This window comes from Somniosus microcephalus, unplaced genomic scaffold (assembly GCF_052327205.1).
Source record: "Somniosus microcephalus isolate GS21.2 unplaced genomic scaffold, FLI_Smic_1.0 unresolved_chr2, whole genome shotgun sequence".
NCBI lineage: Eukaryota > Metazoa > Chordata > Chondrichthyes > Squaliformes > Somniosidae > Somniosus > Somniosus microcephalus.
This window is the reverse complement of record NW_028225180.1, coordinates 40,194,480-40,207,018: the sequence shown is the minus strand read 5'-3', so window position 1 is coordinate 40,207,018 and position 12,539 is coordinate 40,194,480. Positions and strand designations below refer to the sequence as shown.

Sequence of the window (12,539 nt, the reverse complement as noted above, 5' to 3'; positions counted from 1 at the left end):
CCTGCCACGGCAACCTCTGCAAGACATGCCAGATCATCAACACAGATACCATCATCACACGTGAGGACACCACCCACCAGGTACATGGTACATACTCATGTGACTCGGCCAATGTTGTCTACCTCATACATTGCAGGAAAGGATGCCCTGGAGCATGGTACATCGGCGAGACCATGCAGACACTGCGACAACGGATGTATGGATACCGTGCAACAAGCGCCAGGCAGGAGTGTTCCCTCCCAGTCGGGAAACACTTCAGCAGACAAGGACATTCAGCCTCCGATTTTTGGGTAAGCATTCTCCAAGGCGGCATTCGAGACACGACAACGCAAAATTGTAGAGCAGAAACTGATAGCCAAGTTCCGCACTCATGAGGACGGCCTCAACCGGGATCATGGGTTCCTGTCACGCTGCATGTAACCCCACCTGACGTAGGGTCATCCAGACTTGAGTTGTCGTTGGCTTGTTCTCTCTGCACAGGTGCGACCGGACCTGCTGTGATTTCCAGCAAAAGAAAGTGTTTTTTGCCTTTTTTGTTTTTCATACAGACCCCAGCATCTGCAACATTTAACCCCTTGTGACCCCACCTCATTGTTCTTTGATGTCATGTTTTCCTGACTAACCTGTTTGGACACCATTCACACCTTTGATTGCTGTGATTATCTCTCTGCCGAGGTGCGATAAATGGCAGATAGAAAGATTACCTGTAAACATCTGGCATTATTCTCTGACTATATAAGCTGTGTCTTTATGCATCTCTCCACTTCACCTGACGAAGTAGCAGCGCTCCAAAAGCTTGTGATTTCAAATAAAACTGTTGGACTATAACCTGGTGTTGTGTGACTTCTCACATTTGTCCGCCCCAGTCCAACACCAGCATCCCCACACCATGGCTGAAATTGTTGAACTCGATGTTGAGTCCAGAAGGCTGTATAGTGCCCAATCGAAAGATGAGGTGCTGTTCCTCGAGCTTACGTTGAGCTTCATAGCAACAGCATAAGAGGCTGAGGACAAAGAGGTCAGAGTGGGACTGGAGCGGAGAATTAAAATGACAGGCATCCTGAAGCTCAGGGTCACCCGTATGGGCTGAACAGAGGTGTTCCGCAAAGCAGTCACCCACTCTGCGTTTGGTCTCCACAACGTAGAGGAGACCACATCATGAGCAGCGAATACAGTATACTAGATTGCAAGTCCAACAAGTGAATCGCTGTTTCACCTGGTAGGAGTGTTTGGGGCCCTGCACAGTGGGAAGGGTGGAGGTAAAAGGTCAGGTGATGCATCTCCTGCGCTTGCATGGGAAGGTGCCGTGGGAAGCTGAAGGTATGCTGGGGATGAGAGAGGAGTGGACCAGGGTGTCGTGGAGGCAGCAGTCCCTTCAGAATGCTGAAAGGGGAGGTGAGGAGGAGATGCGTTTGGTGCTGGGATCATGCTGGAGGTGGCGGAAAATTATCTGTTGAATGTAGAAGCTGGTGGGGAGAAAGGTGAGGACAAGGGGAACTCAATCTTGGTTCCGGGAGGGAGGGGAAGGGGTGAGGGCAGAAGTGCGGGAGATGGAACGGACATGGTCAAGGGCCGTGTCAACCACGGTAGAGGGGAATCCTCGGTTGAGGAAAAAGGAAGACATGTCAGGAGCACTAGTATGGAAGGAGGCATCGTCAGAGCAGATGCGGTGGAGACAGAGAAACTGGGAGAATGGAATAGAGTCTTTACAGGAAGCGGGTTGTCAGGAAGTGCAGTCCAGGTAGTTATGGGAGTCAGTGGGCATAAAGTGAATGTTTGTCAATAGCCTATCCCCAGAGATGCAGTAGAGAAGTCGAGGAAGGGAAGGTAAGAATCGAAGATGGACCATGTGAAGGTGAGGGAACTGTGGAAATTGGAAGCAAAGTGAATTAAATTTTCTAGTTCAGGGCGAGAGCAGGAAATGGCACCGATACAGTTATCAGTGTACTGGAAAAAGAGGTGAGGGAGGGGACCTGAGTAGGACTGGAACATAGAATGTTCCACATATCCCACAAAAAGGCAGGCAAAGCTTGGACCCATGTGGGTTCTCAAAGAAACACCTTTAATTTGGAAGAAGTTATTGGAGTCAAAGGAGAAGTTGTTCAATGTGAGAACAAGTTCAGCCAGGCAAACGAGGGTGGTGGTGGACGGGGACTGGTTGGGCCCTTGTTCAAGGAAGAAGCAGAGCACCCCCAGGCCATCCTGGTGGGGGATGGAGGTTCAGAGGGATTGGATGCCCAGTGAAAAGGAGACTGTTGGGGCCAGGAAACTGTTAAAGTGGTGGAGGGCGTTGGAAGTGTCGCGGATGTAGGTGGGAAGAGACTGGACAAGGTGAGAAAACTAGAGTCGAGATAGGAAGAAATAAGTTTCGTGGGGCAAGTTCAGGCTGAAACGATGGGTCTACCAGTGCAGTCCGGTTTGTGGATCATGGGGAGGAGGTAGAAGCGGGTTGTGCGGGGTTGGGAAACTATGAGGTTGGCGGCCATGGAGGGAAGATCTCCAGAGGAGATAAGAACATAAGAACATAAGAAATAGGAGCAGGAGTAGGCCAATCGGCCCCTTGAGCCTGCTTCGCCATTCAATAAGATCATGGCTGATCTGATCCTAACCGCCAATCTCTATCACAGAACTATCTCCTGAAACTAACAGAATTAGAGAAACAAAATAGGAACAGGATCAGGCTACACGGCCCCTGGGCCCGCTCCGCTACCCACATGGCCATGACCGATCCGAACCTAGACTCATGTCCAAATTCCTGCCCGCTCCCCGTAACCCTTAATTCCCTTTACTTCTAGGAAACTGTCTATTTCTGTTTTAAATTTATGTAATGATGCAGCTTCTACAGGTTTTTGGGGCAGCATATTCCATGGACCTACCACCCTCTGAGTGAAGTAGTTCCTCCTCATCTCAGTTTGGAAAGAGCAGCCCCTTATTCTAAGACTATACCCCCTAATTCTAGTTTCACCCATCATCGGGAACATCTGCCCCGCAACCACCCAATCCAACCCCTTCACAATCTTATATGTTTCAATAAGATCGCCTCTCATTCTTCTGAACTCCAATGAGTAGAGTCCCAATCTCTCCTCATATGTCCATCCCCTCATCCCTGGGATTAACCGAGTGAACCTTCTTTGTACTGACTCGAGAGCAAGTATGTCTTTTCTTAAGTATGGACACCAGAACTGTATGCAGTATTCCAGGTGCGAACTCACCAATATCTTGTACAACTGAAGCAATACCTCCCTATTTTTATATTCTATCCCCCTAGCAATAAAAGCCAACATTCCATTGGCCTTCTTAATCACTTGCTGCACCTGCATACTAACCTTTTGAGTTTCGTGCACAAGGACCCCCATATCCCTTTGTACTTCAGTAGTTTCCAGTTTCTTGCCATTAAGATAATAACTTGCTCTACGATTTTTCCTGCCAAAGTGCATAACCTCACACTTTCCAGTATTGTATTCCATCTGCCAAATCTCTGCCCACTTACTTAGCCTATCTATGTCCCCTTGCAGGTTTTTTATGTCCCATCTTAGTATCATCTGCAAACTTTGATATGTTACACTCGGTCCCCTCCTCCAAATCGTTAATATAGATTGTAAAGAGTTGTGGACCCAGCTCTGACCCCTGCGGAACACCACTAGTTACTGTCAGCGACAGTCTTGAAAACGATGGCTTGATGTTTTGTAGTGGGGTCATGGTCCAGGCGGGGGCAGGAGGAGGTGTCGGAGAGTTGGCATTCAGCTTCCGCACGTTAGAGGTCAGTTCAACAAGCAACAACAGCACCACCCTTATCAGCAGGTTTAATGACAATGTCAGGGTTGGATCTGAGAGAACGGAATGCTGCATGTTCAGAGGGAGGTAGGTTGGAAAGAGTGAGGGGAGCAGAGAAAATGGAGACAGCCGATGTCGCGCCGACAGTTTGCAATGGATATTTACAGATAATCCCACACCTGGTGTTAATGGTAACTTCATCCCACACATTTCAAGGACACATTTCAGAATCAATGACAAGTGAAAATGAAGTTGAATTCTGTTTACCCAGCTCTTGACCTTTTCACCCCAGATTTTAGAAATCTCGAAACCAATGATCAAAGTTAAAGCCTCTGATAATCAGAACGGAAATAATCTGTTTGAAATCTTCACCCCATCACCTACCTTTCAGCTGACTGGGAACTTCGGATAAACATTCTGTGGCTTTCATGTCATTAAATCGAAAGAAACCTGTTTAAATAAATTAGTTTTCATGAAAGCAAATCTGTGCACTACTTTAGTAAAATATGTAATTTTAGATGTGAAATTGAATTCAGTGTGATTTTACCGTACCAAGTTCTTGTATTTCTTTCAGTATTTTGTCCAACTTTGGTACCCCATGGCGCATTTTCACAAAGGATTCCCACATTGTCCTTCGGGCCCAAGAGCCTTTCTCCATCACCAGATTAAGGAGAAGTTTGGAACTGTCTGCCCGGTTTCCCTGCTCCACCAGCTCAGTGACTTTCTGTAGAGAATAATAATGAATGTATTGATGAGTGGAGTGACGGGCCTGCAGTGAAAGTGAACTGGGGCGGATTGTCCTCTTACAGGACTTGGGCGAGAGGACTGCCTGGGTGGAGCAGGAGGAGGAAAACAAGGCGGTGTTGGTTTCCCACCGGGTACAGAGCTGCTTTTGGTCCCGTGCACTCTCAATACTCCCCCTCCCACACCTGTCTCTGGCACAATGGTGCGCTGCTTTATTTCAAATATCTGTCACTAAATTCAGAGCAATGTGTAGAATCACCGACCATCCTCAGCAATTTGAACACAGGCACTTTGCTTGTTGCTGCTGAGTTCAGTCTGACACTGACTCTGCAACAGGAGGGAAAATCGGACACGATGTAAATTGGGTGCTGATTCGCTATGAGCCCATTTCACGATACTGGCGAAGATCAATGTCAGCCCATATTCGGCCAGTTTATTGAATTCAATGCTGCCGATTCCGCTCAACAGCAGGATCAGGGGATTTAACTTACTTTAAGTGAATATTCGTGAACAGTTGGTTATCCTTTTGACACGAACTTCGCTAGTTTGTTTGAAATGGGTGAATTATGTTCTTCCCTCCCGATGAATGATGCTGGTCAGCAGAAGTTTTGCAGAACCAGATATTAATATTCACAGACAAAACATTTACTGCTTCTCAGGAACTGCAGCTACTCTGAGGCGGCTCGAGCCAAATTCTTCCAATGCTCCTTGGACTTGCGAGTGGTGCCAGCAGAGGTGCAAATGTTACACCCCTGTTCAATAAAGGGGAGAGGTATGAACCCAGAAACTACAGGTCAGTCAGCCTAACATCGACCGTGGAGAAACTTTTAGACAATAATCCAGGACATAATATTCACTTGGAAAAACATAGGTTAATAAATTGCAGCCAGCATGGATTTATTAAAGGCATATCAGGGTTGAATAAATTGATTGAGTTGTTTAATGAATTAACAGTTGACAAGGATTGCGCGGTTGATGTTGTGTATGTGGACTTTCAAAAGGCGTTTGACCAAGTACCACGTAATAGACATGTTAGCAAATTAGAAGCCCATGGGATTAAATGGGCAGTGGCAGCGTTGATATAACATTGTCTAAGGGAAAGGAAACAGAGTGCAGTAGTGAACGGCTGTTTTTCAGACTAGTGGTAAGAGTGCAGTGTTTTCCCACAGGGCTCAGTATTAGGACGACGGCTCTTTTCGATATATGTTAATGACCTGCACTTGGGGGATACAGAGCATAATTTAAAAAATTGCAGATTGCGCGAAACTCAGAAAGGTAGTAAATAATGAGGAAGGTAATAGCAGACTTCAGGAGGGCAGAGACAGACTTGTGAAATGGGCAGACACATGGCAGAGAAGTGTGAATTGATATACTAATAATAGTAGGGGATTTCAACTTCCCCAATATTAACTGGGATAGTCAGAGTGTGAAAGGCTTAGAGGGAGCAGAATTCTTACAGTGCATCCAGGAGAGCTTTTTGAGCCAGCATGTAGAAAGTCCTACAAGAGAGGGGGCGGTACTGGACCTAATTCTAGGGAATGTAGCTGGGCAAGTGGTAGAAGTGTCAGTAGGAGAGCATTTTGGTGACAGGGACCATAATTCGGTGAGATTTAAGGTAGTCATGGAAAAGGACAAAGATAGATAAATGTTCTAAATTGGGGGAAGGCCGATTTTAATATAAGGCAGGATCTGACCAAAGTGGACTGGGATCAGCTACTTGTAGGAAAATCCATATCAGACCAGTGGGGGTCTTTCAGAAAGGAAATAGAGAGTACAATGGCAACATGTTCCCATAAAGATCAAGGGTGGGAACAAGTCCAGGCAACCCTGGATGACAAGGGATATTCATGAATGGATTAGGAAAAAAAGGGAGGCTTTTGGCAGATACAAAGGACTAAAAACAGTGGAAGCCCTAGAGGAGTATAGAAATTGCAGGGGGGTTACTTAAAAAAGAAATTAGGAGAGCGAGGAAGGAGCATGAAAAAACTCTAGCGGGCAAAATAACGTAAAATCCCAAGGTGTTTCATAAGTATATTAAGGGCAAGAGGAAAACCAGGGAAAGAGTAGGGCCCATTAGGGACCAAAGTGGAAATCTGTGTGTAGAGCCGGAAGATGTAGGTGAGGTTTTAAATGAATATTTTGCGTCTGCGTTCACTATGGAGAAGGACGATGTAGGCATAGTAATCGGGCAGGGGGATTGTGATATACTTGAACAAATTAGCATCGAGGGGGAGGAGGTATTAGCGGTTTTAGCGGACATAAAAGTGGATAAATCCCCAGGTTCAGACAAGATGTATCCCAGGCTACTGTGTGAGGCAAAGGAGGAGATTGCAGGGGCTCTGACACAAATTTTCAGAACCTCTCTGGCCAGAGGGGAGGTGCCAGAGGACAGTTAATGCAGTACCATTATTCAAGATGGATAGTAGGGATGAACCACTGAATTGCAGGCCAGTGAGCCTAACATCAGTGGTAGCGAAATTATTGGAAAAAATTTTGAGGGACAGAATTAGTCTCCACTTGGAGAGGCAAGGATTAATCAAGGATAGTCAGCATGGCTTTGTCAGGGGGAGATGATGTCTAAACAATTTGATTGAATTTTTCGAGGAGATGACTAGGTGTGTGGATGAGGGTAGTGCAGTTGATGTAGTCTACATGGACTTCAGAAAGGCATTCGACAAGGTCTCACATGGGAGACTGGTCAAGAAGGTAAGAACCCATGGGATTCAGGCCAAGTTGGCACATTGGATCCAAAATTGGCTTAGTGGCAGAAGACAGAGGGTGATGGTCGAAAGTTCCTTTTGTGACTGGAAGCCTGTGTCCAGCGGTGTACCACAGGGATTGGTGATGGGTCTGTTGCTATTTGCAGCATACATTAATGATTTAGATATGAATGTAGGAGCTATGATCAGTAAGTTCGCAGATGACATGAAAATTGGTGGAGTGGTAAATAGCGAGGAGGGAAGCCTCAGGCTACAGGACGATACAGATGGGATGGTTAGATGGGCAGAACAGTGGCAAATGGAATTGAACTCTAAAAGTGTGAGGTGATGCATTTTGGGAGGACTAACAAGGCAAGGGAATACACAATGAATGGTAGGACCCTAGGAAGGACAGAGGATCAGAGGGAATTGGTGTGCATGTACATAGATCCCTGAAGGCAGCAGGACAGGTAGATAAGGTGGTTAAAAAGGCATATGGGATGCTTATATTCTATGCCTCGGCTAATGAAGGCAAGAGCAGGGAGGTTATGATGCAGCTGTACAAAACGCTAGTTAGGCCACAGCTGGAATACTGTGTGCAGGTCTGGTCACCACAATATAGAAATGATGTGATTGCATTAGAGAGGGTGCAGAGGGGATTCACCAGGATGTTACCTGGGCTGGAGCGTTTCAGCTATGAAGATAGACTGGACAGGCTGGGGTTGTTTTCCTTAGAGTAGAGAAGGCGGAGGAGGGACCTGAGGTGTACAAAATTATGAGGGGCATAGATAGGGTAGATAGAAAGGAACTTTTCCCCTTAGTAGAGGTGTCAATAACCAGGGGGCATAGTTTCAAGGTAAGGGGCAGGAGGTTTATAGGGAATTCGAGGAAAAACTTTTTCACCAAGAGGGTGGTTGGAATCTGGAACTCACTGCCTGAAAGGGTGGTAGAGGCAGGAACCCTCACAACACTCAAGAAGCATTTAAATGAGCACTTGAAACGCTGTAGCATTGGGCCAAGTTCGGGAAAATGGGGTTAGAATAGATAGGCCTAGAAATTCGGTATGGCCCCGCCAGGTCTTTTGCGCCCGAAATTTTGCGCTTGCCAGGATTCCCGTAGCGCCCGCCTAAAATTCAGTTGCGATGGGCCAAGACGGCGGCGGGCGCTATTGCAGGTTTTGGCCGCCTCGCTAGGGGCGATGAATGTCACTTTCAGGCGTCCAGCTCCCGCTGCGGCACCCGATGCGGTGCGGCAGGCTGGGGTACTGCAGGCCTCCTCCTTCTCTTAAGGAGGAGCTGCCTGCAGCCGTCAGATCGCCGGTGGATTCCCCCGGCAAATGAGCCCGGCACCACGGAGAAGTGCCGGGCTCGCGGGACTCAGACATCAATGCCGCGGGGGGGTGGTGCAGGAGTCCGGGGAGGGAGGTGCGGGCAGGCGGCCGCCGGGAAAGTGGCCGGCCGCCGCTCCACCTTTATGCGCCGGCCTTTCGGAGCTGCAAGACCCCGTTTCACAAACGCTGTTTGCGGCTGCCACGGGCGAGGCGGCTGCAACTGAATTTGGCCATCAGGCCGGAATAGCATTGCAACCGGGGCGCTGCGCACACCGATGACGTCATCGGTGCCGGCGCGGCGCTACCGGCTAATACCGATGTTAGGGTCCATCTGAATTTCGGGCGATAAAAAACTTCAGGCGCAAACCACTTTATAGCCAATAAGTGGGCGCAAACGCAACTGAATTTCTAGGCCATAGGGTTTGATGGCCGGCGCAGACACGATGGGCCGAAGGGCCTCTTTCTGTGCTGTATAACTCTATGACTCTGTTTGGAAGAAAGAATGAGGGGAGGCAATACAAACTAAACTGTACAATTTTAAAATGGTTGAAGGAACAGGGACCTCAGGATTTATGCAGAGAATTATTTGAAGTTGGCAGAATCAGTTGAGAAGGCTGTTAAAACACAGACGGGATTCCTGGTTTTATAAATAGAGACATAGAGTACAAAAGAAAGGACATTATGCTAAACATTTATAAATCAGTGGTTAGTCCTCAGCTGGAGTATTGTGTCTAATTCTGGGCACCACACGTTATACGTGGTCAAGGCCTTGGTCAGGGTGCAGAGGAGATTCACTAAAATAGTACCAGGGATGAGGGACTTTAGTTACATGGGCTGATGGAACTGCTGTGCGGACAGTCTGTTTGACACCGCTGATCTAGGTGTATAAATAGGGTCACGTTCAGTAATTCTTTGGTATCCCACACTGAGAACATGCCAGGATTGGTTAGTATTCACAGACTTGAAGGATATACTATTACTAGATCGGAAAAGTTGGACTGTTCTCTTTGGAACAGAGAAGGTTAACAGGTGACCTAATAGAGGCTTTCAAGATGATAAGAAGTTTTGATACAGATAGAGAAAAAACTATTCCGTCTGGCGAGTGGGTCAATAACCAGAGGTCATAGATTTAAAATCATGGCAAAAGATCTAGAGGGAGGTTGAGGAGAATTGTTTTCACTCAGCGTGATGTCAGGATCTGGAACGCTCGACCTGAAAAGGTGTTCTAAGCTGATGCCATAATTCGTTTTAAAGGGAGTTAGACAGGCACTTGTGGATGAGGAACTTACAGGGTTACGAACAAATAGTGGGGATGTGGGACTGAGCTCGGCTGCTCTGTCAAAGAGCCACCGTAGGCACGATGTGCCCTCCTTCTGCGCAGTAAGTTTCTGTGATTCTACTAACTACAGCTGTATAATTTGCTTGAACATCCTGAGGATTTTCATAGAACCAACAAGTTGGTTTTTCGCTGGTGTCTGAATCAATATAATTGGGATCATTCTAGTCGGTTGATCGGACACTCCCCATAGGTTTTTTGGGGCTGTTTGGGTCCAATACTTGTTCACTGGTTTAGCATTTTGTAAAAAATCTTTCCTTTAACCCGCAGCTGATTTTTTAAGATCATCTCACTGTTCCTCAATTTACTTTATATATTTGTAGGACATTCAACTCATAACTTTCCTCAAACTCCAGCCACTTTTCTCTTGTCTCTCTTTGTGAGAACCGACTAAAATTCTGTGTTCCCTTTGACTTCAGCCCACAAATTATAATAACGTACCCGTTACCCTCTCCTTTCTACATAGACTGATGGATCCAGTGGGTATTTTCACATTTGTGTTGTTGTTTCAGATTTAAAATATTAACAGCTTTAACCCTTTCTTTCCTATACAGCCTGTTTTTCTTCTGTAACATTCTATGATTCTAAGATCTGATATCCTATCAGTTCTGTGATGTTTAAATAATCCAAACTTATTCTGTGTCCCTCCCACTCACCCAATGTTCTTGTCCACTAAAATGCCTCTCGTATGTTAACAAGGAGCTGACTCCGTCCACCCCTCCTTCAATCGCCTGTTCCAGTCTGTCCCGGTAGAATTTCGTCAACTGGAACAGCTGGTAATCGCCACACTTTGTCAAGATCTCAGTGATTGCAGAGTTTGGATCTGTGAACTCAAATGGAGAAAACTAAACTCATTATCCACTTTATATTCAAGCTGCAACATTGCCTCTTATACCAGACAGCTGAAACCTCCTGTGAGCCGCATTATCAAACACCTTCTCAAACCACATATACACTGCAGATGCTGCATCCCATCGATCTATAGAGTACATTCATTAAAATAAGCTTGAAAATTTGTCAGACATATCTTGCCTACAGCTAGTCCATTCTAGCCTTCCCTTATCACCCCCTGTATCTCAACATTGACTAATTCAACCTTAAATTCCGGAGTCGAGCATTCTGCCCATAACTGCCGTAGACTGGTCTAGTTACCCGATTTATCCACTCTCCTCCACTGTTGAACAGAGATGTTACTTGGGCTCCTTCAGTGCTCCAGTGTATTGTTTGTACCTAAAACTGATTGAACAATTGTGGAGAGTCTGTCCTCCCTCCTCTGTGATTTGATTTAACAGCCTGGCGTGCGTTATCTCTGGGCCCAGTCACTTACCCATCTTGACTATTTTTTCAGCTCCAAATCCTTCTCTGCATTCAACTCCAACTATGATCCCACGTCCTCCTCTAGTCCACCTTCTCGCACTAACACCATCATTTTTAGAAACTATTGGAAATATTTGATACCTCCTCAAAACATCATCCGCCACAACTGGATTCCCCCTTCATCTCCAGTGATAGAACCTTGAGTTATTACTTTACTTTTCATAAACCCTGACTTTAAATTCCCTCAATACAGCCCTCAAACCAGGCCAGCGTCCTAGACTCAACTATTCCCAGCTGCTTCATCAGTGACCTTCGCTCCATCATAAGGTTAGAAGTGGGGCTGCTCGCTGATGGTTGCAGTTTGTTCGGCTCCATTGGCAATTCCTCCAATAATGAAGTAATCCATGCCTGATTGCAACAATACGTGGATAACATCCGGTTTTGGCCTGATATGTCGCAAATAATATTCGAACCAGACAAGTTTTTATTTTAATTTGTTTTATGGGATCTGGGCGTCGCTGGCAAGGCCAGCATTTATTACCCATCCCTAGTTTCCCTTGAGAAGGTGGTGGTGAGCCACCTTCTTGAACCGCTGCAGTCCATGTGGTGATGGTATTTTTTTACATAGCGGTTAGCTGCAACTGAGTGACTTGCTAGGCCATTTCAGAGGGCAGTTAAGAGTCAACCACATTGCTGTGGGTCTGGAGTCACATATAGGCCAGAGCAGATAAGGATGGCAGATTTCCTTCCCTAAAATGACATTAGTGAACCAGATGGATTTTTAATGATAATCCGATAGTTTCATGGTTACCATTACTGATACCAGCTTTTTATTCCAGATTTATTTAAGTCCCCAGCTGCCGTGGTGGGATTTGTACCCACGGCTCTGAATTATTAGTCCAGGCCTCTGGATTACTAGCCCGGTGATATTACCACTACGCTACTGTACCCAATGCCAGGCAATGACCATCTCCAATGAGAGATACCATAGTCTTATGCCATGACCGTCAATGACATTACCATCAACATGTCCCCCACATCAACCAAACTGGACCAGCCACACATATCCCAGTGTCTATTGGAGCAGGTCAGAGGCTGGGTATTCTGTGGCGAGTGGCTCACCTCGTGGCTCCCCAAATTCTCCCCCCACCTACAACACACGTCAGGAGAGTGATGGAACACTTTCCATTTGTCTGGACGAGTGCAGTTGCAACAACACTGAAGATGCTCAACACCATCCAGGACAAAGCATTATGCTTGATCAGCACCCCATCCATTGGGTTAAACATTGACTCCCTCCACCATTGGCTTACTGTGGTTGCAGATTGCTGTCTACAGG

At 46.4% G+C, this 12,539-nt stretch overlaps 1 protein-coding gene across 1 annotated transcript in view; it reads right to left on the bottom strand.

Moving 5' to 3' along the window:
• The window catches only part of LOC147092547 (NACHT, LRR and PYD domains-containing protein 3-like), an 85,548-nt gene extending 74,113 nt beyond the window's left edge, over nt 1–11,435 (bottom strand). Inside the window, exons 1-3 of the mRNA XM_085975942.1 lie at nt 10,540–11,435; nt 4,327–4,498; nt 4,159–4,224 (exon numbers count right to left, since the gene is read on the bottom strand). The gene's annotated coding sequence lies outside the window, so the exon portion shown is untranslated. The remainder of the gene's footprint in view (nt 1–4,158; nt 4,225–4,326; nt 4,499–10,539) is intronic.
• Nucleotides 11,436–12,539: the final 1,104 nt, after the last annotated feature.